This window comes from Elephas maximus, chromosome 11, assembly GCF_024166365.1.
Source record: "Elephas maximus indicus isolate mEleMax1 chromosome 11, mEleMax1 primary haplotype, whole genome shotgun sequence".
In the NCBI taxonomy this organism is placed as follows: domain Eukaryota; kingdom Metazoa; phylum Chordata; class Mammalia; order Proboscidea; family Elephantidae; genus Elephas; species Elephas maximus.
This window is the reverse complement of record NC_064829.1, coordinates 27,068,813-27,095,935: the sequence shown is the minus strand read 5'-3', so window position 1 is coordinate 27,095,935 and position 27,123 is coordinate 27,068,813. Positions and strand designations below refer to the sequence as shown.

Sequence of the window (27,123 nt, the reverse complement as noted above, 5' to 3'; positions counted from 1 at the left end):
TCTTGGCAGGAGCTGCCCATTTAGTCTCATGTATCTACTTGAACCAAGAAACACACTCTTCACAAGTATCATTTTATGTCTTATAGCCAACTCTTCAGGAATGGTTTTAGTTCTGGGTTAACAGACAGTCTAGGGGCCATGTCTTCTGGGGTTCCTCCAGTCTCAGTCAGACCATTAAGTCTGGTCTTTTTACTTGAATTTGAGTTACGCACCCCACTTTTCTTCTGCTCCATCACAGGCTCTCTGTTTTGTTCCCTGTCAGGGTGGTCATTGGTGGTGGCCAGGTACTATCTAGTTCTTCTGGTTTCAGGCTGATGGAGTCTCTGGTTTATGTGGCCTTTTTTGTCTCTTGGGCTAATATTTTCCTTGTGTCTTTGGTGTTCTTCATTGTCCTTTGCTCCAGGTGGGCTGGGACCAATCGATGCCTCTTAGATGGCCACTTGCTAGCTTAAGTCCCCAGATGCCACTAACCAAAGTGGGATGCAGAACATTTTCTTAATAAACTTTGTTATGCCAATTGACCTAGATATCCCCGGAAACCATGGTCCCCAGATACCCACCCCTGCTACTCCGTCCCTTATGTCTGGTTGTATTCAGGCAACTTCTAGCTTTTGGTTTAGTCCAGTTGTGCTGACTTCCTCCATGGGTGGCTCTTAGGATGACAAATTTGAGCAGCCTCTAATCTTCTCTCCTTTGGTGATCTCACCTATTTCCATGTCCTTAAATGCCTCTTTTTTGTCTCACCTCAGCCACTCTCTTGAGCTCCAGACGTGCATATTTAAATTTTTTTATGACATGTCCATGGACTGTCTTGCCAGCACTTCAAGCTCAACCTGCCTCACACATAACTTCTCAGCTTCCCAAACAAACCCGCTATTCATTCTGTTGTCTCTGCCTATGTTAATGACACCACAGTTATCCCAATTACTCAGATTTGGACTACTGGAGTGATCTTTACCTTTTCATTGCTTCCATGTCTAACCAGGTGCCCAGACCTTCACATTCCAACTCTGAAACATCACTTGTATGTCTCCTCTTCATTTCCAACCTGGTTTGGACCTTCTTACTTCTGCCCGGGATGATTAAATCACCTTTCCAAGTAGTGTTAAGAAATTCAAGTTCTTAGGGATTTGAAAACCAACACCTTTTAATGCCCCTATGACTTCTAATAAGGAGACCTGGTGGCTCAACAGTTAAGTGCTCAGCTGCTAACTGAAAGGTCAGCAGTTCAAACCTACCTAACGGCTCCATGGGGAAAAGACCTGGCAATCTGCTCCTGTAAAGATCATAGCCTAGGAAACCCTGTGGGGCAGCTCTACTCTGTCACATGGGGTTACTATGAGTTGAAATCGACTCAAGGACAACTAGCAACAATAATAACAACACAACTTTTAATGCTACCTGCTGGCAGATTAAGTATTTTATAATACTCTTGGGAAGTTCTTTTGGAGACTCTGTTGGGTGATCATTCACTCTATACTGGGTATAGGTGCAGAGCTGCTCCCAGCACAGAAAACTGGCCTCAGGATGGACAGAAAATGCAAAGCTTTGGTTCATGAGGGGTGTCAGGTACAGTGCAGGCATTTTTTTCTTTTTTAAGGAGACTAAAGAATTAAGGAGTCTAAGAGTCTCTGCTGCTAGACTGGAAGAGCAGAGATACTAAGAAGTCATCCCCAAGAGTTATAACACCAATACTATACATGCACTTGCTGGAGATAAAATAGTCCTAATTGTAAAGGACAAAATGGAGTTAACAAGAGAAGGCTGGGTAACAGTGGGAGAAAAAGGTAACATCTAAGGCCAATGAAAGAAGAAGTTTGAAGAAAAAAAGAGTAGGCAAGGTGTGATCACATCCTATCTATACTGATCTCCATGCAGCTCTGGGCCAGGAGCTGACTTGTAAGCACCACACCAACGAAGGCTGCCTTGTGTGTTCTGGCTTCTGGTTGGGGTTGGTGAATGGGGAGCCCTGGAGGGATGGAGGCTGTTGGGAAGGTAGAGAGTAAAGTCAGAGTATTTTCCACCAGCTGGATCTCCTACAGCTGCCCGACTCACCAGTGAAGGTCCCAGTTCTTGCCAGGCAGCCAGTCCTCACAGTCCTCTATGTCGAAAACCAAGACCCACTGCCATCGAGTTGATTCCAACTCCTAGCAACCCTATAGGATGGAGTAGTACTGTCCCACAGGGTTTCCAAGGCTGTAAATCTTTACAGAAGCAGACTGCCACATCTTTCTCCTGAAGAGCGGACAGTAGGCTCAAACCACTGATCTTTTGGTTGGCAGGCAAGTGCTCTAACCACTGTGCACCAGGACTCCTCTCCTCTAATTCACTGGGTTCCATAACAGCTCCCTCTCTGAGCACCTCAGGCCTGGAGGTGGTAAGTACACCCCACTGTTACTGTCCTAGAGTCCTGCACTATGCTTTGTGCTCCTCTATACCCTGCCCATACCTTTGTAAACAGCTGCTTTATGAAACTCACCTTAAGTCATCCCAATCTGAGTATGTCATGTATTTCCTGCTGGGCCCCTGACTGATACACATAGTTTAAACAAAAAAACAAAACTCATTGGGACTAAATGGAGGGAAGAAGGAAGAGGAGAGATGGTAACTAATTTTCCGCCATAAAACATGCCTTTCACATGTCATGGCCATCTACATTCTCCCTCCAGCCCCTCTCCTACCACAAGTTACATTTTCCTCCTTCCACATTTCTTTATCCACCTTCCTCATTACTTTATCTGCCTTTATCTCTTCCCTCCATGGTCACTCCTTTTAGTTCACTAACTTAAGCTTCTTTTTTGTTCTTTATCTAATTCTTTATCCTTGGATAAATACATGGTTTCATCTTTCAACTCAATGCACTACGAGGTTTTCTAGGCCCTGCCTCATATAAATGTCCTGATGATGGGCCCCCCCAAACCTTCCATCTTCTCCATAGAAGACCAACACTTCCATCAGTCTCACAGCTTCTTTGAAGATGCTCTTTGTAGCATCCTCTAAATTCCCTCACCAATTCTTGCTTTTCTCAGGTACCAACATTTTCTGCCCATCATTTTAAGCCAAGGTATCTGGATAGGAGCTCCATGGTCTAAATTTTCACTGTCCAATATGCCAGCCTCTGGCTATAGTGTGCATATTTAAATTAAAATTAAATAAAATTTAAAATACAATTCCTCAGTTACACCAGCCACGTTTCAAGTGCTTAAGAGTCACGTGTAGCAGTGACTAGTATATAAAGCATTCCCATCACCACAGAAAATTCTATTGGACAGAAGATGGTCTATATTAGAGTTTCTCAACCTTAGAACTACTAACATTTTGGGCTAGATATTCTTTGCCATGGGGGTTAGGGAGTTGTCCTGTGCATTGTGGGATGTTTAGCAGCATTCCTGGCCTCTACCTACTACATGCCAGTAGCATTCCCCAGTTTTGACAACCAAAAATATGCACAGACATTGCCAAGCCCTGGTCTAGATGAAACCATACAGCTATACATTACTTTTTGCTTATCCATGGAGAAGGGGCAAAATAAGTCAGGAAAGCAAAGAGCAGAGATATACTTGGAGCAGGTTACAGGAGAACAGAGAAAGGAAAAGAGATCAGAGGGTAAAAGGTTTCCATAAAACCCTTGTGCAGTTTATTACAGCTTTTACTTTTTAGTAACAGGTCCTAGTCTTTCAGTAAGCTGCAGTAAATTTTCTTCTGCCTGCCCTCATGGCACTTAGAATATACTAAAATAGGGCTGTCTTCAGGAGCAATGCCCTGCCCCATCCCCTGCAAATATAAAGGAGAGTTTTGGCTCTAGTGTAGATTGATGGTATCTCCTGGCAGGGCATGAAGTACAGGGCTGTCAAGGCATCATCACGTAATGAAGCTCGAGATAATCAGTGGCCTTAATAACTGGACAGGGTCACTTACACATTCCTTTCCACGGCACAGGACTATGCAGGTCCACATCTTTCTTGACTTATCCCATAGTGTCTTCTGACTCTAATGACTCTTCTGGTTTAGCAGGCATTGAGACAGATGAAAAGAAAAGTTCCTACAACCTGGAGTTTTAGTGCAAACAACTCAACTACACAAATCACAAAACGTGACCACTAACCCTAAGGTATCCTACAGGAAAGAAACTTTCTAAAAACAATTTCCCAAATCTATTTAATCACAGACCCCTTCTTTTGAAGTATGCCATTGAATATATTTTACCCAATGCTAACATAAAGAAAAGACTTGTGCTCAACTGAAATCTTTCATCTGCCCAGAAGGGTTTCTTTGACACTCTACAAGATTCCCATCCAGAGAGATCAAGGCACAAAAGAAGCCCTGTTATGGGTTCAGGAAATGGTCATACTTGAGCACCACAGAGGTCACCATACAGAATTTGGAATTGGGAACTAAGAACAGAACAGAAAAGATGAGGACCAGGCATCAGGCACAACCAAGCAAGCTGGCAATTTTCTGGTTTCTTATCAAGCTCTCAAGACCACTGAGGAGTAAGGAAGGAATATAGCACCATGGGAGCCCTGGTGGTGCAGTGGTTAAACGTTCAGCTGCTAACTAAAAGGTCAGCAATTCAAGTCTACCAGCTGATCCTTGGAAACCCTATAAAGCAGCTCTACTCTGTCCAATAGGGTCGCTCTAATTTGAAATCAACTCAATGACAACGGATTTGGTTTTTGGTTTATAGCACCATGGGACACAGAAATCAGGCTAGTACTTTCTACTCAGTCCAGGGGCACAAAGACCACTGACAGAGTTTCAGGAATTGGGCATTAAAGAGGTTTATAAAACTAGTGATATGGCCTAACAAGTAAAACAAACCACAGGGTAAAAGACTCCTATAGGCTCAAGTAAGGTACTGTGTGGTGCTCAGGCTCTAAAGACAGATAAGGCAAAGCCATGTTTTCCACGTGCTCATTGTCAGCTTCATATAGACTAACAGTGGTTGTGGTGGTACTCTTAATACGTTGATTAATCCTGGTAAATGTGTGAGGCTGGAATGGAAGGACTTCATCTCTCCCTGGGCCAGGATTGTGAACTATAATTATTGAAAGATTCTGGGCACCTAGAATGTCCTATAAATACACAGTTAAAATACAGACATATAAAAGCAGGGACCAAATAGCGCTCACTATTGTATTAACCTCACACCCATCTGCCATGTGTTGCTTATATTAGCTATTTAATAAACACTGAGTACTGACTAAGGTAAAGAAGAAGCTGTCCCTCTTATATGACAGATCCCCCACAAAACAGTGACTCTTTCTTTAACTTTGTGTCCATTCCATAGACTCTATTAAGGTGATTCTATATTTTTTATATAGTAGGTGGGGGCAGTGGTAGTTCAGCGGTAGAATGGTCACCTTCTATGTGGGAAACCCAGCTTCGACTCCCTGCCATTGCACCTCATGTATAGCCACCACCCATCTGCTACTGGTGGCCTGTGTGTTGCTATGATACTGAACAGGTTTCACTGGAGCTTCCTATTAAGATGGACTAGGAAGAAAGGCCTGGCAATGTACTTCTGAAAATCATCCAGTGAAAATCCTATTGCTCATAATGGTACAATTCACAACTGATTGTGGGGATGGCAGGACCAGGGTCAGGCAGTGTTTTGTTTTGTTGTGTATGGGGATCGCCATGAGTCAGGAGCTGATTCAACAGCAGCGAACAACAACAAAAATAGCAACATGATGCTCAGTCAGTAATACTTGATAGTATCCAAATCCATGAAACAGTAATCATTATATCAGACAGCGTCCCAATAGGAAAAAGATGGCAATTCAAATTAGGATATTTTGCAGAGGTTTATTTGAAAGGGGCTATTTGTAAAGATACGGACAGGGTTTTTTATAGGGGAACTACAAGGGGTAGTGCTGTAATCTGGAATTAGTAACAGCAAACTGTAACCACTCCTAGGCAAAAAGAGACGAGAGGAGGGACTGATTACAGAAACCCAAAAGTAGAGTCTTATAGTGAAGAACCATGACCTTAGGTCAAGGGGCACAGGCAGCCCAAGGCAATGCCTCAAGGAAGGAGTCAGGAGAATAATTAGCCTGACCTCACTCTCCTCCCTTTCTTAGATCTCCTGCTGGGACTCTGCCATTGGCAGAAGTCAGAGGACACACAGCATTGCTGTAGTCCTCACAGGCAGCCTCCCTGGTAGAAAGAGGGAGCGTAGAGAAGGGTGGAGACTAGATCTGAATGGGTAAAAAAAGGAAGCTATCCTTAATAATAGGGGAACACTATTCCTGAACTGGTAGTGTTTGGAAATCTTCAAGATACCAATTCATGATCAATTTACCCATAATCTAATAAGAAAGAATAATTTTTAAACTCCTACCCTATAATAATGGTCAAAATCTGAGTATTAGGACCACCACTCTAATTAAAAGACAGGATTTCATTCAGGACAAAAATCAGATCCCAATTAAGAGGAAAGTTCAAATAACAGAGAAATTATGAACCTTAATACTGCCGGGCCTGATTCAGTCAGTCCCAAATACAGCAACTCTGGATTCCTGGCTAGAGGCAAAAGTAGTTCTTCTCATCAGAGGAACTGGTCAAAGGATTGATGGTAACTGCCTCATATAACTAAAGCTTTTATTCTTTGAGAACATGGCAGAACTAAGTATTTGGGGATTTGCCAGTGGAGTAGGGGAAGGAAAGGTATCCAAAGCTCCTAAGGCAAAAAAACTTCTACCATGCAGTAGAACAGAAAAGAGAGTTGAGGCTGGAAAATGTATGAGGGACATCAGTGGTTGAAAAGTTTAATACTTTGAAGGTGGTACTTTTCCTAAGAAAGTGGAAGGAAAAACATGATCCATCGAGTGAAAGAAAATAACACAAGGAAATACTTGAAAAAAGAGCCTAAGAAGAATTCCGAAATGGCCTCAGAAATGAAAGAAACAACAAAACATCTTGATCACCCTTTAATTTTGGTGACTCTATGGCCTATAGCCTGTTGACATTTATTAGAGCACCACAGCCAGGGAAAGGGAGAGGTCTTTCCATTTTCTCCCCTCTTCTGCCTTAATTATAGGCATGCACCAAATTTATTACACTTGATTTGCAAAGACAGTTGCAAAATAAATACATAAATAGTCCTTATCTATGTATTCATCAATTCCTGGAAAATCAGTATTCATATTCAAAGCCTTTACAATTAAATTAACTCCTTGTTTACACGCACAGTCTGCAATTTGATGTTTTCTTTCTTGGGAGAGACATGTGTATGGTGACTGCCTGCTCAGTGCAAGCTGTTCTCATCATAATGAGTACTTACCACAATTCCAGGCTCTTATCTGCAAGGAGTACATGCTGTACTGATGTTCAAGCATATAACACTCACACCAAGTTACAAATAAAAAGTATGAAGAGCTGATAAACGATCACCAGTTTACATGCACAGATCCTGCAAAAGGAAAGCCAACTGACTATGGTTGCCAATCTTTTTTTTTTTCCCCCAATATTTTGTTCCTTGTAACAAATAAATAGAATAACCAGAAGAGAAGGGTCCATTTCCTTGCCTTTGGGCCATTTAATTATTATGGAAATTTGAAAGAAATATTCTCACTTCAATATAATCTATACTCACCTTTGCTGATTAAGTAGTTTATCTTCTTGGCCCTAAATATACTTATTCACTAATTCAACCATAAGCACTTATAAAGCACCTACTGAATACAACATTAAAGACATACATCAGGGAATAAGCAGACAAGGTCCCTGCCCTCACAGCGCATATATTCTAGAAGAAATGGCATATTGCAATAAACAAAAAAGAACTTTAGGTAATGATCTTTGCTAGGAATAAAATAATATAGGGTAATGGGATGAAGCTTAACAGGGAGGGATATAATTTAGATGAGATGCTCAAGAAAGGCCCCTCTGAGGAGCTGATGTTACAGGTAAGACTTGGACACTAGGAAGAAGTCAGTCATGTGAAAATCTGGGGAAAGGGCATTCCAGCAGGAAGAACAGCTAAAGTAAAAGTCCTAAGGTGAGAATGAGCTGGGTATGTTTGAGGAATATGTAATAAGGTCAGTACGTGAGAGGAAAATGATAGCAGAGGTAGCCAGACAGCAGGCCAGGCAGGCTCTTGTTGCAGAAGGAATTTAGATTTTGTTCTGAGAGTGATGGGAAGCTGCCATAGAGTTTTGAGCTAAAGAGCATCCAATCTCTGTTGTAAAAGGAACACTCTGGCTCTAAGTGGAGAACAGACTGAGATGGGGAGAAGGCTATGGCAGTCATTCAAGTAAGAGATGATGGTGCCTAAAACTGTGGTGGGAAAATGGACACAGCAGAAGTGGTGAATCAGGCCTGAACGGTGGACTTAGGGAAAGAAAAAATAAAAAATGACCCCTAGCTAATTAATCTGAGCAACTAGGAGGGTGGTACTGCCGCCATTAACTGAAAGGGGAAAGAAAAGGAGAAAAGCAGCTACGAGGTAAGGTGGAGTGGTTTTGAGGCAAATCGAAAGTTGCGTTTTGTACTTTATATTTAAGATACCTGCCTCTGAGACATCCAAATGGAGATGAAGAGTAGGCAGTTGTATATAAGAATCTGGAGCTCTGGGCAGAGGTCAGACATACTTTGTTTTTGTTTCTAAGTCCAAATAAAAAATATTATCAGAAACATACGTTCATGAGAGGTGAGGACTCTGTCTTTAAATTTACTCTGTAGGCTGTCGTGCCTCACCAGAAAAAAGTGCTAAAAAACATGAGATGACGTGAAGTAGTAATTGTAAAGCCAAAAACTGAATATCTTTGATTTGTTTGCTTGACGCTGTTACTAACTCAGCTCAATTATTCCCTCACTAAGATCCATATGACTAACAATTACTTGTAGCAAAGAATTACCATGATCAGGAATAAGAATTGTAAACTTAGTTAATGAAAACCTGAAAGCAAGTCAACAGAATGCTTTTTTGATTCAGGCCCAGATGCACTGGTTTGCTACTTCAACCCTGAACACAAGAGTCACTCACAGATGATATCTGACAAGAGAACTGAGAACTGCAGGAAAGGTCTATCAATACTGCTATAGCAAAAGAAAAGCAAATTCTATGAGGAGCAACTGACTAAAAATGTGTTGATAATGCCTTTCTTCGTTGTAGGTCAACAGAATTTCATATACATGTAAACCCCTTCTAACCAGGTTGTTTCACAGCACAGTCTCAGCCCTTGGTTGACAGGCCCTCTTACTCTACTACACAACTCACCATGAAAGAAAAGGGACCCAAAAGGCATTTCAACTCTCATGAGAGAACCCTGAATTCCCAGTATTATCTCATAAATTATACAATTAAACAGGTTCAAATCAAAAGCAAAAGTACTGAATTTAATAGCCATGTAAATATTAAAACTTTTTACTTAGGCTGATTTCTTTACAGTGAGGTCTAAGCCCACAAAACCCCTTTGTAAGCACAATAGGGCAGGAAGTGGCAAAGTCATAATCAGTGACCTTAGATCTTTCTGAAGTGCAAAGAAGTGAAGTAACAGCCTACAGAGTAAAACTAACATTACACCTTTGAATCAGTAAGATTCAAAGAGAGAAAATCATTAACAGCTAACCTATTCTTTTGTGAAAATTTCAAAAGCAATTAGAAAGTCCCTGAAAGATGTTATATTTATGCTTAAGAGTTTCGTCCTTCCAAAAATTTATTTCCAATAAACTTATATATTCTAAAAATTATTTCCAATAAAGAACAGTCATTTTCCATTTGGCACCTTTTTCTTTTTCTACTTTTAGTTTAATTCTGAGGAATTATCTGGAGGTTTCTCTGCATGTCTAACAGACGACTCTAACTGCTCCAAGGTGGTAAGAATGCAGTGCAGAAAAACTTAAAATTTTACCTTAAAGGAAGAAGACCTAGACTTCAAGAACACATTGCATTCAAAAGACTTGGCAACATAGATTGAAGGTAATAATTAAAACCCTCTGAATAATGACTCCCCATTTCCTCCAACTACCACTGTCTGTCAGTTTGTAGTGCTGTGGTGGCTTACATGTTGCTATGATGCTAGAAGTTATGTGTCTTAGTCATCTAGTACTGCTACAACAGAAATACCACCAATGGATGGCTTTAACAAACAGAAGCTTATTTTCTCACAGTTTAGGAGGCTAGAAGTCTGAATTCAGAGTGCCGGCTCTAGGGGAAGGGTTTCTCTCTCTGTCAGCTCTGGGGGAAGGTCCTTTTCTCTTCAGCTTCTGGTTCCTTGAAGATCTCCGTGTGCCTCTGCTCACTGTTTAATCTCTTTGATATCTCAAAAGAGATTGACTCAAGATATACCCTATAGTAATCCTGCCTCATTAACACAACAAAGGCAACCCATTTCCGAATGGGATTATAATCACAGGCACAGCAGCTAGGATTTACAACACATACTTTGGGGGGACGTAATTCAATCCATAACACCCTGCCACCAGTATTTCAAATACTAGCGTGGTAACTCACCATGAACAGATTTCAGCAGAGTTTCGAGACTAAGACAGACTAGAAAGAAAAGGCCTGGTGATCTCCTGAAAATTAGCCGATGAAACCCTAAGGATCACAACAGAACACTGTCTGATGTAGTGCTGGAAGATGGGCCCCCCTACACACTGGCTGCAACAATGGACTCGAACATACCAATGATCATAAAAATGGCGCAGGACTTGGCAACATTTTGTTCTGCTGTACATGGGGTAGCTGTGAGTTAGAGCTGACTCCATGACAACTAACAACAATTAACAACCTCCTCCTAAAAAGCACAGTACTACTATTCCTTCCTAAGACATTCTTTGAGTGGTGAGCTATTTCTTTTGATCTTCCACTCCCCTCCCAGAAAAACTCGTACACCTTAGATCATAGCCTGCTTCTCCTCAGTTTCAACATATATATACCTGCCTACATACCGGAGAGAAAAAAGAAAGAAAATAAAAGGTAAGAGGAAAGTAAAAGGCCACCAATGTCCACCTTACTATAACAGAGGTAAGAATAGGTAAATTCTGTCAAAAGTAGAGAGTCTACTGAGTCATCCATGCTCTCAGCCTCTCTTCTTGCAGTTTTCTCCTCTTTTCCCTCACTTCCTCCATTCTTCCTCCCTTTAGCAATCTTTTCCTATCCCGGCTTTCATGTCACCAACAGCTACATCATACAAAAGCAGGCCAAAAATTAAATTATAAATACGTTGCAACAGTCTTAAGAGATTAATGTAGCATATTAGAAGTGGCTATTTTAAGGGTTTGCTAACTGGTTTGAGCTAAGCTGAATAAGTATTCAAGATCAGCGATTCTTCACTCAACGAATTTGAAAAAAAAATTTTCTTTCCAATCACAACCAGCTATAAAAGACTGATAGGATTTATCTAAGGCCATGGAACCAAATTATGTTACATGAGCTACTTCTAGGGTGTCAGTAGGAAAAATGACCATAGGAAACCAAATTAATATTTCCATTCTACCACTTTAGGCTTCCAAAATTTCACTGGCATCGGGGGTTCTAGAGAATGAAAAAAATTCAGACACTCCAATGCTTTCAATTGATTGGCCTAAAGTTATTTCTGAACAGGGATACCAGTTGCTAAAGGGGTAGCTGGACTCCACCAAAGCTTCTCAATGGAATGTGCTAAGAACTAAAATGCTTTGTATCAAAAGATAGCCACTGGGAGGGAGAGATCTCCCTGCTTCCCTTCCAGGATACCAGCACCTGAAGTTAAGCCAAGGATGTGCTTCCTCCAAGTAAGCTCTACAAAGCAAACAAAACAACCTGTTGTCAACATCACTCCAACACATGTGCATAGACAAGGGAGCTCAACAATTCTTTAAGAACCAATGAAATAAATGGCAAATTATCTCAATTGCACTAAATAATTTTAAGACAATCTGCAAAAAAAAATTGAGTTTTGTTTTCCAAATAGCATTCTGTCAGATACTGAACACCCTCCAAACGCCAGCAACATGGAGAAAATCATGAGTACTGAATTAAACACAGGCTCCACCGCAGAGATAAACACTCCAAACAACAGTAAACTCCACACTGAGACAACACAGGAAAGACTCAACTTCCTTTAGGCATACATTAGGCATGACTAGACTTCTTGGGTAACTCCTACAGTGCCACAAAGGCTTCTCTGAAAATACGCTACGGAATAATTTGCTAAGAGTAAGAGCTTAATTGTAGGATAATGTTACCTTCTTCCAACAGGCAGCCTTTTCCCTCCCTACTCAGGGATGGTGTGTGCCTGGTGCATGTGGGGGTGGGGATGTCAAGGAGAGAGTAAGGGGAGAAAATAGGATAATAACAAGAACCCACCAGTGAAAGAAATTTTCCGTAGTAGTTTTGTATAATGCCTAGCATGTAGGGAGACATACAAGTTGAAAACATGTTCCATTCTTTCTGCTTATTTTGGGCAGATTTTACAGAACCAAACAAGGTAATCACATCAAAGCATCTGCCAAGATACAATCTAGGGAATTTTCAAAACCAGAGAATGTTTGGAGAGGGGGAGGGGAAGGGGAAGAGGGCACAGAAGTTAGAGCAGGATAAGAAAGAGTCACAAAACTGGCTTTTGAACAAAAGAAAATAGGAGCATAAAACATTTATGAGTGTTTCCATTCATACTATTTCTTCCTAAATCAATTAAAACATTGGTTTCTGATGCATTTACACCACAGTGAAACTCTTAACAACTTCAAAATCAACTTCATGTTTAGGTTCCATTCTTTCAGGTGATGAATAGTAGGAAATCAGTGAAAGAATGTCACTTGAAGTCAGCCATTTATCATGAACCAAAATGGCTAAGTACCCCATAAACCGCAATGATCCATTTCCTATTAGCATTACACAGCAGAAGGCAACCTCATCTGCATTAACAATTTTTATGACCTCCGTAGGCAGAGAGGCTAATGTTAGGAAATGCCTTATTTTTGTTCTGTTATAAACGTTCATTATTATACCATAAAAAATTCTTCAAGGATATAAACTGCTGATTGATTCACTAAGAATTCTTTTAAAGGGTTTTCCCCATCTTAAGCTTTTTTTTTTTTTTTTCCAAAGTGTTGATTTAATCTTGGGAGTTTCACTCTCTCTAGTCAAGCTCTCGCTGGTTTTCTATACGTAACACATACTTGTTTTACCATAACATCAAACGTTACAACAAGCTGCAATTAAAATAACCCTCCTTCCCCAAATTCAGGGGATATGGACAATTTTTCAGTGTCCCGAGTTTCAAAATATATATATGCCTTTTGTGTTTTGGCAAATAACTAGATTCCCTAATTCTAAGAAAAGGGATGAAATAGCATGTCATGATTTGATACTAAGCAAAATTCTTAAAACATTTACGTTTAATACGTTTCCCATAAAATACCATCTAACAGTTTTTTTTTTTTTTAACAGTTTAAGTTTCATACATTTCGCATAAAATATCATCTAACAGTTTAATCATGTTACTGGGTCACATCCAGATGACTAGTGACACTCTTGATTGCAAACATGGCCAGGAGTTACCTGCCTACAACAAATGGTATCACTCCCAAACAGAAGGAAAAAAGAAAAAGAAACCCAAATGGCCAGATGAGAAAAGCAACTAAGGAAAAAGGGTACCATATAATAAGATTAGGAAAACAGGGTTGTTTACTGAAAGCACATAAGAAAATCCCAATATTTATCTGATAGTATTTTTTTCATTAGAAACATCAACAAACATGGAAAAAAATGGTAAATTATTTTTAACTGTTTACACTCAATTATGAGTGCCTTGAAGATTGAAGATAGCTGTTTCATAAAATGGCAAATTCACAAATGACTCCTCTTAGGAAATAATCACTATTTGCACACATTTACTGAAAGATACAGAAGTCTTGGGGGGATAAAAAGGAATAAGGCAGGGTCCCTGACCTCAAGGAGCTTATAATCTAATTTGGGAGACAGTATACTTTCATAAAAAAGAAAAATAAACCCTAAGTGAGTTATTAGAAAATGTAGATACCACAGTACTTTTCAAATATCAGGGCTAAATAAATACTTGCTGACTTACTAAAGAGAATTTTAAGAGAGAAAGAATGAACTGGGAGGTGACTCAGGAAGAATTCATAGAAGAGGTCTACGTTAAGCTTGGCCTTGAAGAATATGCAAGTTAGCATACCAGTAATTTCAACTTTTTTTTTCTAAACAAAATAATCTCACGGAATGTATGGATTCTCCTATTATCACTGTCCCAACTAGCATGTATCAGTGGAGTCCTACACAACAGCAAGCCTTTCATACTTGGACTTTTAACCTCTCCATTTCCTGAAATTCACCAGATGATGACCAGCATTGTTTTCCTTTCTCCTTTGAAATCACTAATAACCCTCAAGTTAGATGATCCCACCACCCACCAAGAACTAGGGGATCATGCAGTGAGAGCTAAGTGTTTATGGCCTTACTGATGCCAAGCAGGTTTTAATCATCAGAAACTCTCCTGACTTTCTTGAGAGAATGCCACACAAAGACAAACTAAAACAAAACAAAAAGTTACAAAGTATCTCCAGAAAGGTACAAAGAAATCCGTTGCTATTTTTTCTAAACTGTGTCCTGAAGATTTGGGAATGGGTATGAAAGCGCTATTCAGATTCTCAAGCATCACCCGTCCCTTTCTTTACTTTAGCCTTGGCCTCTCTCACCTTGTGTGTGGATTATTCCAACTGTTCCCTAACATGTCTCTCAGACTCTAGTACACCCCCCCGCCGCCCCCCACCCAGTCCATTCAACAGGTCTCTGCCAGGATCATCTTCCTAGACCACAATTTGGTGTCCATAACAACCTTTGATCAAAAATCTTCGGGGAATCTCCACTACTGACAGGGTACAGACAAAACTCTCTAGCTGGTGCTTCCCTACCTTTGTGTGCCTCAGGGCACCCAGAGAAAATTCAACAGTATCTGTGGAGCACACTGAGATAACCAGAGGAGCCTTCTTGTGGACAAGTACAAGAATCCCTGAGGGCTGTGGGATTGCTCTTACTGCACACCCAGAACTCATTCCTAGCCCTGCACGCTGGTTGGGAAAGCCTGGTTGGGTAACCTGGACTTCTTTAACTATATTTCCTCACCTTTTCTCTACAGCAATGCTTCTCAAACTTTAATGTGCATAACAGTCACCTGAGATCTTTGAAAATGCAAATTCTGATTCCACAGATCTGGAATGGGGGTGGAGGGGGGACCTGAGATTCCGCATTTCTAACAAGCTTCTAGGTGAGGCAGGCTCTGCTGGTCAGAGGACCACACTCTGTGTAGTGAGACTTGATAGCAATGGCCCTCAACCTTGGCTGTATGGTAAAATTACCTGTGAAACTTTTAAAACTCCTTGGTGCTCAGGCTGCGCCTCAGATCAATTAAATAAGAATCTTTAAGGGAGCTGGTGATGACTCCCCAGGTAATTCTAATGTGCGGCTGAAGTTTCGTTTCCTTCTTTAGCCAACCATTCTACCCATTACTCCCTCTTAACCTTGTACCTTTGCCTAGACAGTGTTCCATGCATAGAGTGTCCTTTTCTCCCCAGCTGAGTCCTGCCCTCCCCTTAAGACCTAACACCAGTCCTCCCTCCGTGAAGACGACTAAACTCTTGACTTTCGGAGAAATTCAGCAAATAAAAAAATTTCAGCCAAAAAAGACGATGAGTGATTTCACTTCTGAAAACAAAATTTTAAAAAGTACTTTCCCAGCCAGAAAGAAATATTTTCAGAACTTGACCGTGTCTGCCATACAGGTATAGAGATCCAATTGCTCTTAGTTAAGAAAAGCAAAATCTCTATCCAATCACTAAGACTTATTTCTTAAGAAAAGGTAAAAAAAGAAAGAAGTCAGAGCTAAGGGTCATGACCTTTTCGGTTGAGATGTGGAGAGGCTCGAATAACAAGTCATTCCCCACCACATGGTGCAAAAATTCTCTGGGTTGTGACGGTCACAGAAGCCCATTTAAATTTGAGAATACATGGACTAGTCCTCCAATTTAACTGATTCCCTAACCACTGCATTTTAGGATATAAAAGGCTCCTAGTGCCATAAATATGCAGAAAAAGGGAAACCATCGATAAAGCTAGTTCTAAAACTTGAGCTCATGAATGCTTAATTAACAGAATAGAGTATCTCATAATACCAGACTTTTAGCCAGAATACATCTGCAATGTGAAATCAGATTAAAAAAAAAAAAAAAAAAAAAGCTAGTGGAAGACTTCAGAAACTAATTATGGAAGATATATCTAATCACAATTTTTCTAACATGAGAAAAATTTAAATTGGGAAAAGTAGAGTTACTGATAAGGAAACTGGTCTCTGAAGTCAAATCAGGGCTTCAAACCACTTCGTTCCTCTATTAACAACGTGCATTTCCACCCCGGACATCCCCCACGCATCTGTCAGTTTGTTTTACTGTGGGGGCTTGCGTGTGACTGTGATGCTGGAAGCTATGCTAAACTGGTATTTAAATACCAGCAGAGTCACCCATGGCAGCAGGTTTCAGCTGAGCTTCCAGCTAAAGCAGACTAGGAAGAAGGACCTGGCAGTCTACTTCTAAAAAAAAAAAAAAAAATTAGTGAAAATCTTATGAATAGTGATGGAATATTGTCTGATACAGTGCTGGAAGATGAGCACCTCAGGTTGGAAGGCACTCAAAATATGACTGGGAAAGAGCTCCCTCCTCAAAGTAGAGTCAAGCTTTCGACACCTTCGTTTGCTGATGTGGCATGACTCAAAACGAGAAGAAACAGCTGTAAACATCCATTAATGTGGAATATACAAAGTATAAATGTAGGAAAACTGGAAATAGTAAAAAATGAAATGGAACACATAAACACTGATATCTTAGGCATAAGGAAACCCTGGTGGTGCAGTGGTTAAGTGCTATGGCTAACCAAAAGGTCGGCAGTTCGAATCCACCAGGCACTCCTTGGAAACTCTATGGGGGCAGTTCTACTCTGTCCTATAGGGTCGCTATGAGTCGGAATCTACTTGACGGCACTGGGTTTGGTTTTTTGGGTTATCTTAGGCATTAGTGAGCTGAAATGGACTGATATTGGCCATTTTGACTCAGATAATCATATGGTCTACTTTGCTGGGAATGACAAATTGAAGAGGAATGGCATTGCATTCATCATCAAAAAGAACATTTCAAGATCTATCCTGAAGTACAACGCTGTCAGTGATAGGATAATATCCATACGCCTACAAGGAAGACCAGTTAATATGACTATTATTCAAATTTAGCACCGACCTTTTTTCTAAGGCCAAAGATGAAGAAATCGAAGATTTTTACCAATTCCTACAGTCTGATCAAACATGCAACCAAGATGCACTGATAATTACTGGTGATTGGAATTTGAAAGCTGGAAATACAGAAGGATTGGTAGTTGGAAAATATGGCCTTGGTGATAGAAACGATGCCGGAGATTACATGGTAGAATTTTGCAAGACCAATGACTTCTTCACTGCAAATACCTTTTTTCACTCACATAAACAGCAACTACACATGTGAACCTTACCAGATGGAATACACAGGAATCAAATCTACTACATCTGTGGGAAGAGATGATGGAAATGCTAAATATCATTAGTCAGAAAAAGGCCAGGGGCTGACGGTGAAACAGACCATCAATTGCTGATATGTAAGTTCAAGGTGAAGCCAAAGAAAATTAGAACAAGTCCATGAGACCAAAATATGAGTATATCCCACCTGAATTTAGAGACTATCTCAAGGATAGATTTGACTCAATGAACACTAAGGACTGAAGACCAGACGAGTTGTAGAATGGAAGCAAGGATACCATACATGAAAAAACCAAGAGGTCATTAAAAAGACAGGAAAGAAAGAAAAGACCGAAATGGATTTCAGAAGAGGCTCTGAATCTTGCTCTTGAATGTCAAGTAGCGAAGGTGAATGGGAGAAACAATGAAGTAAGAGAGCTGAATGGAAGATTTTAAAGGGCGGCTTGAGAAGGAAAAGTAAAGTATTATAATGACATGTGCAAATACCTGGAGATAGAAAAGGGAAGAACATCCTTGGCATTTCTCGAGCTGAAAGAACTGAAGAAAAATCCAAGCCTCGAGTTACCATATTGAAGGATTCTATGGGCACAATACTGAACGACGCAGGAAGCATCAGAAGAAGATGGAAGGAATACAGAGTCTCTGTACGAAAAAGACTTGGTCAATATTTGGTCATTTCAGGAGGTAGTACAGGATCAAGAACCAATGGTACTAAAGGAAGAAGTCCAAGCTGTACTGAAGACACTGGCAAAAAATAAGGATCCAGGAATTGACAGAATACCAACTGAGATGTTTCAACAAATGGATGCAGCACTGGAAGGGCTCACTCATCTATGCCAGGAAATGCGGAAGACAGCTACCTGGCCAACCGACTAGAAGAGACCCATATTTATGCCTATTCCGAAGAAAGGTGATCCAATTGAATGTGGAAATTATCAAACAATATCATTAATATCACACACAAGTAAAATTTTGCTGAAGATCATTCAAAAGCAGCTGCAGCAGTACACCGACAGGGAACTGCCAGAAATTCAAGCCAGATTCAGAAGAAAGCGTGGAATGAGCGATACCATTGCTGATGTTCAGAAGGATGCTGGCTTAAAGCAGAGAATACCAGAAAAATGTTTACCTAGGTTTCATCGACTATGCAAAGGCATTTGACTGTTTGGATCATAACAAATTATGGATAAGATTGTGAGGAATGGGAATTACAGAACACCTCATTGTGCTCATGAGGAAATTGTACATAGACCAAGAGGCAGTCATTCAGACAGAACAAGGGGATACGTCGTGGTTTAAAGCCAGGAAAGGTGTATGTCAGGGTTGCATTCTTTCACCATACTTATTCAATTCATATGCTGAGCAAATAATCTGAGAAGCTGGACTATATGAAGAAGAACGGAGCCATCAGAACTGGAGAAAGGCTCATTAATAACCTGCGTTATGCAGATGACACAACCTTGCTTGCTGAAAATGAAGAAGACTTGAAGCACTTATTGATGAAGATCAAGAACTACAGCCCTCAGTACAGATTATACCTCAACATAAAGAAAACAAAAATCTTCACAACTGGACCAATAAGCAACATCATGACAAATGGAGAAAAGATTGAAGTCGTCAAGGGTTTCATTTTACTTGGATCCACAATCAACATCCACGGAAGCAGCAGTCAAGAAATCAAACGACATATTGCATTGGGAAAATCTTCTGTTAAAGTGCTAAAAAGCAAAGATGTCACTTTGAAGACTAAGGTGTGCCTGACCCAAGCCATGTTGTTTTCAAATGCCTCATATGCATGTGAAAGCTGGACAATGAATAAGGAAGACTGAAGAATTGACACCTTTGAATTATGATGTTGGAAAAGATATAGCATGGACTGCCTGAAGAACTAACAAATCTGTCTTGGAAGAAATACAGCCAGAATGCTCCTCAGAGGCAAGGATGGTAAGACTTCATCTCACATACTTCAGATATTTTATCAGAAGGGACCAGTCCCTGGAAAAGGACATCATGCTTGGTAGAGGGTCTGCCAAAAAGAAGAAGACCCCCAATGACATAGGCTCACACAGTGGCTGCAACAATGGGCTGAAGCATAACAACTACTATGAGGATGGCACAGGACCAAGCAGTGTTTCGTTCTGTTGTACATAGGGTTGCTTTGAGTCAGATCTGACTCAATGGGACCTAACGACAACAACAACATTCCAAATACACTGAATCAGAACTTACATTTTAACAAGATCCCCAAGTGATTCTTATGTATAATATATTTTGAGAACCACTACTCTACTAGTGGTTCTCAGAATTGGTGCCTAACTAGCTGTATTAGCATCTCCTGGGAAGAATCCAATTTCTCAGCAGGGGTTCGAACCAGAACAAACCGGTTCAAAGCCCTGAGTCAAACAGGCCTGAATTTAAGTCCTGTCTCCCTCCACCTACTATCTGACCTTGGGCAAATTACTTTACTTTTCTGGGCCTCAGTTTTCCGCCTGCAAAATGGGGATCACGAAGACAGCTTATGTATCCAAACTATGTATATTGTTGTTAGGTGCCATTGAGTTGATTTCAACTCATAGCAACCTTCATGTGACATAGGGTTTTCTCGGCTATAATCTTTACAAGAACAGATTGCCAGGTCTTTTCTCCCTTGGAAGCCCTGGGTGGGTTTGAATCACCAGTCTTTTAGTTAGTTGCCAAACACCTAACCATTGAGCCACCAGGACTACTTCAAACAATGTACAATAAAAAAAGAATTTTTTTTTTTATTATACATTTTTGAAGTAGCGCTGGTGGCTCTTCAAACAATGTATACCACACAATAAATGCTAAATAAGTATGCTAAATTTGTTTTTAATCTGTTAAAATAGGCCTTTACCATAAAACCATTTTGTAAATGTTGTGTGATATACTCCCCCCGCCAAAACAAAATTGCAGCTGCTGAGTCTGCTTATACACAACCAAATACCTCAGGAGATTTGGTTTCCTGGTTTAGAGGTTTAGGGTCATAATTTCATGGGACATCCCAGGTAATTGGCCTAATATCATTTTTACTGCTTCTGATCTACCTCCTAATTCAGAGTCATTGAGGTTGATGAACCCCCAAAACTGTTGCCCTCAGATAATCTTTAAACTTTAAACCAAAATATCCCCTGAGGTCTTTAAACCAAACAATAGGTTAGCTTATCTAGTAAAGAATGCTTGCTGTGAATACCATGCTGTTTTGAAGAACTATCTATATGGGATCAAACTGACCATAGCAACTTGAAAAGTCCATAGGAATCTTAGGGGGCAGTGGGTTCAGGTTAATGGGGAAGGAGCAATTCAGAAAGGGAGGGTAAGGATGGTTGCACAATTTGAAGAATGTAATCAATATCACCAAATTGTACGTGTAGAAATTGTTGAATTGGTGCTATGCTTTGCTGTGTGAACTTCCAACAACAATTTTGTGTAGTGGTATCATACAATAACCTACACTTTGATGCTACCAAGCCACATGCCTTTTCTGAACTTGCACACATGTTGCCGTTTGCCTGGAATGAACCCTCTCTACTCCCTCCCTTCCTTCTTTGCCAAAATAATAATATAGTAATAATCACTACTATTTTATTATTTTGTTTTTAAGTCTCATTTCCATGCTGCCTCCCCTCCTTTGGATGCTTTCCCTGTCACCTCCAACAGAGAGGCTTTCTCCTGAGCTTCTAGAGCACTTTACTGTATTGGACCTGTATTGTGGTACACACCAAACTCTGAATTGTGAGGGCCTTTGTTTCCTTCTCTTATTTGACTGTGAATTCCTAGAGTCATGCTGTCCAATGTGGTAGCCGCTAGCCTCATGTGGCTATCAACATTTTAATTAATTAAAAATAAATAAAAAAGTAAATTCAGTTCCTCAGTCATATTAGCCATATTTCAAGTACTCAAGAGCCACAGTGGCTAGTGGCTACAGTATTGGACAGTGTAGAATAGAACATCTCCATCATTACAGAATGTTCTATTGGACAGAACTATTCTAAGCTATTGTGCAGGGAACATGTCTTGTTCATTCCTAGAGCCTTGTACTCACTACAGTGAGCTTTTAAATGAATGACTATATCAGCCAATACAGACATGTTCACATACTCTTCTAGCTGAATAAAAAAGGATTAATTAGTCACTAATGTTTAAACCTATAGGAGAAGACATACACAAAATATGTAGCATGAAGGGCATCACATAGCAGGCAATGAATAAAGGGTGCTTTACAATATGTGGAAACCCTGGTGGCCTGGTGGTTAAGTGCTACAGCTGCTAACCAAGAGGTCAGCAGTTCAGATCCACCAGGCGCTCCTTGGAAACCCTATGGGGCAGTTCTCCTCTGTCCTATAGGGTCGCTATGAGTCGAAATCTACTTGACAGCAATGGGTTCGGTTTTTTGGTTTATTTACAATATGTATGAGTAGGTGGAGAAGTCCTACTTCTTGTCTTCTGATACTTAAGTTATTCCAGCAGAAGACCATTAAAAAGGTTTTATGTTAAGGGATATTACTTTAATGGGTGAGTGCGGTCAGTCCTCTTTTGGAGTTTGTGTCTTACTTGTCTAGTCTCGCCAAGTCTACTTGCTCCTTAATCTCAGAATCAGAGCACACCCTTCTCATGTGAGAGGGTGAAAACCATCTCTACTGATGATCAGACTGCAGTGTCTCCAACAGACACAGACAAGGCCAGTGGCACGGCCAGCAGAAAGCAGTTTTTCTCCCAGGGCCACACTGTTCCTTGGGAGTGATTACTGCATTCTTACCGAAGGCTTCCCAATCCCTCTTTGATCCTCCCATCTAGAACAAAGTTTGCTCAGAAGCCCAATTACTAAACCGCCCCTGCTTCATAATGCTACCCACCCAGTGCTGGCTTCCTCTTCCCTGGTCCCTCCTTAGAATAATTTAGCACAAGTCCAAACCCTACAAAAAGACCTTTACTGAGGTGCTCCATGGTTCCCCTGTTATGTTCTCTCCTTTGCTGCATCAAGTTACCGAACCTGACTATGACTAAAGTCCACGATTGGTCAGTTTGTTGTACTGTAGTGGCTTATGTGTAGCTGTGATGCTGGAAGCTATGCCATCAGTGTTTCAAATATCAACAGAGCGATCCATGGTGGGCAGATTTCAATGGAGCTTCTAGACTAGGAAGAAAGGTCTAGGGATCTCTTCCAAAAAGTAGCCAGTGAAAACCATATGATTCACAGCAGAACAATGTCCGACTTGCTTGCTTTGGACACGTCATCAGAAGGGATCAATCACCAGAGAAAGACATCATGTTTGGCGAAGCAGAGGATCAACAAGGATGAGGCAGCCCCTTGGTGAGATGGATTGGCACAGTAGCTGTAATGATGGTCTGGAACATGCTGGTGATCATGAGGATGATGCAAGACCAGGCAATGTTTCATTCTGTTGTATACAAGGTCACCATGAGTTGGAGCTGACTCAATCGCAGCTATCTATCTCTGTGACTACGGTAGCACTCCTGGGAATCTTCACCTGTGATCAAATTTCAGGACTTATCCTGCAATAGCAACCATTTCACTCTATAAAATTTCCCATAGCAGAAATTAACAGAATGTCTTTTGCTTATCTGATTTTTGATCAAGAACTAAGTTTCCCAATGGAATACTATTCAGTCATAAAAAAGAATGATGTACCAATACATGCCACAACACAGATGAGCCCAGAGAACATTATGCTAAGGCGAAAAAGCCAGACACAAAAGACTACAGACTATATCATTCCAATTAGATGAAATGTCCAGAATAGGCAAATCCACACAGACAGAAAATAAATTAGTGGTTACCAGGACTGGGGGGAGGGGTGAAGGAGGGTTGAGTGCTTATGGGTACAGGTTTCTTTTTGGGGTGATGAAAATGTTCTGGAATTAGATGATGGTGATGGTTGCACAACCTTATAAATATACTAAAACCCACTGAATTGTATACTTTAAAAGGGTAAATTTTATGGCGTGTGAATTATAGCTCAATAAAAAAACAAAACATAAGTTTCTGTCTTTGACTGGGAGTATGGTTTTCTGTACAAGTGTCAGAGTCAACTTTATCCTCCTCCGTAAAGGCTACCACCAGCTTTTTAAAAAAGAAGAAACTGAAAATAATAACAAAATCCATCCTGTATCCTTTATAGTTCATATTACATAAATATTCAGAGTAAATTATGTAGACTAAGTAATTCGTATTTCAGAGTGTGTGTTTTGTTATTCTTAACAAATCTTTCAGTCTTCCTAATGCTGTTAAATAGAGATTCCTGGACACATAGGATGTGGTAGTGGTTTCAGAGCCCCCAGAAATTCCAAAATCCACCCTTCAACACCCAGTAGTCTTTACTTAATTTGTTCTCTTACTTTTAAGGTTTTAGTCTCCATTGAAATGTATGCATTTAGCTTTAGAAGCCACCACCTGTCAGTTTGTCATACTACGGTGGCTTCTGTGTTGCTGTGATACTAGTAGCTATGCCACCAGTCTTCCGAATCACAGTTGGGTCGCCCAAGGTGGATAGGTTTCAGCAGAGCCTCCAGGCTAAGAAAGACCTGGAAGAAAGGCCTGGTGATCTACTTCTGAAAATTAGCCAGTGAAAACCCTATGGATCACAGGATATTGTCCTAGACTTTGACTTGTTACTTTGGATGCGTCATGAGAAGGGACTCATCACTGGAGAAGGGCACCATGTTTGGGAAAGTGGAAGGCAAGTCCTCAATGAGAAGGACTGGCACAATGGCTGCAACAATGGTACAGGACCAGGCAACATTTCGTTTTGTTATACACGGGCTCACTATGAGTCAGAGCTGACTCAGCCACAACTAACCACAACAACCTTATAAGGGAAGCCTAGGGGACTACCTCCTTTATAATTTTTTCTAAGATTGGTACAATTTCAGAATTTTCTTTATATCAGAGCCATCATGTTCACAATATTTTCAAGTAACATGTGGCCCTTCCTTCCTCCTTCCCAGTATAAAGAAATAAAAAGAGAAATGAAAATACCATGGGCTAGCTCTCACCATTTATTCATTCAGTAAACATACATTGAGTACCAAGTGCTGCACTAGGTGCTGGGAACAAAAAACAGAGAAAGAACTTACTCTGTAGTAGTGAAACAGACACAAGCACTCAGCTTGCGAAGGGGCACGCCCCAGATGTCTCTAACACAGGGGATGGACGGTGAGTCAGGAAAAGCTTCACCAAAGAGGTGAACATTTGAGAGTTGAAATGAGCCAGGCTTTCATCAGGTAAACAGGTTTGTGGGGATGAGGGGGCAGGGAGAGCATTCCAGGTGAGAAGAGGGAACAGTGTGTACAAAGTCACTGACATGTGAGAGAACACTTGGGTTTCAAGAACAATGGGACAAGTCCTCAGAATGGCTAGGTATAGCCTGGGAGAGCGGGACAGGAGATGAAACAGGGCTAGGCTATGATCTGTGATCACCTGGCTGAAGAATAGAATATTGGTCTAGAAATAGTTTTCAGTTGATAATATCAGTGGAATGGATACAGATAACTGTGTTTGTAGAATAAATTGCTTGGCTAGATAAATCCTACTACACAGCAAGACAAATGTTGTTGATTACAAAGCACTGTCGAAATACAAAACACAACAGAAAAGTCCCATGATATAAACAACTGATAATAATGGCAGCTTATATAGGTCTGCTAAAGCATATCATGCTTTGAGTTCACAGTAAAGCTCCACCATAAACTTGAGATGTTCTATCTTAAGTGAACTTCTATTTTGAAGGGGAAAAATCCAAACCACAATTTAAAAAAGAGAAGTAGAGCCATCTTCCCAGCAGTTAAAGACTGTTGTTGCTGTGTGGTCATCGAGTCGATTCCGACTCATAGTGACCCAATACGACAGAGCAGAACTGCCTCACAGAGTTTCCCGGGCTATAAGTCTTTACAGGAACAGATCACCAGTTCTTTTCTCCTGTGGAGCTGCTGGTGGGTTTGAACCACTGACTTTCTGGTTAGCAGCCGAGCACTTAAGCATTGTGTCTCAAGGGTTCCTTACTTAAGGATTCCATAAACCCGGTGCCATCGAGTCGATTCCGACTCATAGCGACCCTATAGGACAGAGTAGAATTGCCCCGTAGAGTTTCCAAGGAAGCATTTATAAAAGCTGTAATCTTTTTAAAGTAACATTTACATTAAATACAGTATTGTGATATCAAAACAAACTTAGTGATTGATTTAAGTGCCAAAAGATGGGTCATCCATTTCATACAAAATACAAGCAACCTACCTGTAAAATAAAGAATAATAAACTAATTTTATCGAAGGTCCCCAACTCTGTTTTTTGGGCTACATTTGGAAGGTAATTAAGATGGTCGGTCCATTTGGTAACTGGATGAAGGAGTAGGACAGGAAACAAGGCATTCACGCTGTTGTGTTTCCCACAGAAGAACCCAAGGCCAAAGCCCACTTTACCTTTTCCATCTCCCAGATGCCAGGTGGCAACATAGCATCTGTCAGCAATGAGGGCAGTAAGTCGCTAGTAAACCCTTACCAAATCCTTTGCCATTCCAAGGCTGTAATCTTTACGGGAGCAGACATGCCACATCCTTCTCCCACAGTAAGTGCTTACAGTCCCACCTCTTTCAGTCATTGTAGCCAGTGAGCTGTTGGCTCTGACTGAAGTAGCTCTGATGGAGCCCTTTTTATATTTCTACAAAAATTATGCATTGTCAACAGGAAAACCTCCATGCCCTCATAATTGGAGGCCATTAGTAGCAACCAGGGATGTAGCCTGTTGTTACGGTAATGGCATATCACCACCAAATATCACCCACAGACAAATATATACAGACAGATACATACAGCAGAAAATTATCCAGGTCATCACAGTGTCTGCACCTTTATCATCCAGATAAACATGAATTATTTCCCTCCCTCTGCTAAATCAAGGGCAAGACTGAATACAAAGTAAACTGCAATCAATCAGCACAAAATAATTATTTAAGTCAATACTAGTAAAATGGTCAATTATATTCTATTCAAATAGGTACATATACTAAGGGTAGCACTAATATTTTAATGAATCTTTACCACTGTAGTTCAGGGAAACTAGAGGAAAGAGAGATGTCTTTTAGTAGTTACCTTTCAGTAAATTAGAGTCCCTCGAATACACAGTGGAGTAGCTCAACCTCTAACTGAAGGGTGTGATACACAGTCTCCACGTTCTTGTCTTCAGCTATGGAAGACTGAACAAGAAAAGAAAAGGTAGCATGGTGGCCTTACAGCATTCCATGCCACCGGCTTGTTTTAATTCCGGAGTCCAGAACAAGTCATCCTAAGCTAAGTCTACACAGATCAATATGGTACCTCACACACTACAGTGATAAAATGAGTAGTTTCTAAAACCAAAGGAGCCCTGGTGGCACAGTGGTTAAAGCAATTGACTGCTAACTGAAAGGTCGGCAGTTCAAAACCACCAGTGGTTATGTGGGAGAGAGATGTGGCAGTCTGCTTCCAACGAGATTTACAGCCTTGGAAACCCTACAGGGTCACTATGAGTTGGAAGGCAGGTGGTTTTCAAAAACCAAGGCAAGCTTCTTAAATCAAGGTCTGCTCTCAAATTCCTTGA

General features: G+C 40.6%; 1 protein-coding gene across 16 annotated transcripts in view; it reads right to left on the bottom strand.

The window, feature by feature from the left end:
* Positions 1–27,123, bottom strand: part of GREB1L (GREB1 like retinoic acid receptor coactivator) — a 335,431-nt gene that overhangs the window by 237,688 nt on the left and 70,620 nt on the right. For 9 of the 16 annotated variants that reach the window (XM_049901919.1, XM_049901916.1, XM_049901931.1 and 6 more), the window contains one exon: positions 26,637–26,772. The exons of 6 other annotated variants lie outside the window; for them this stretch is intronic. The gene's annotated coding sequence lies outside the window, so the exon portion shown is untranslated. The remainder of the gene's footprint in view (positions 1–26,636; positions 26,773–27,123) is intronic. One more of the 16 variants, XM_049901923.1, reaches the window with a different exon arrangement.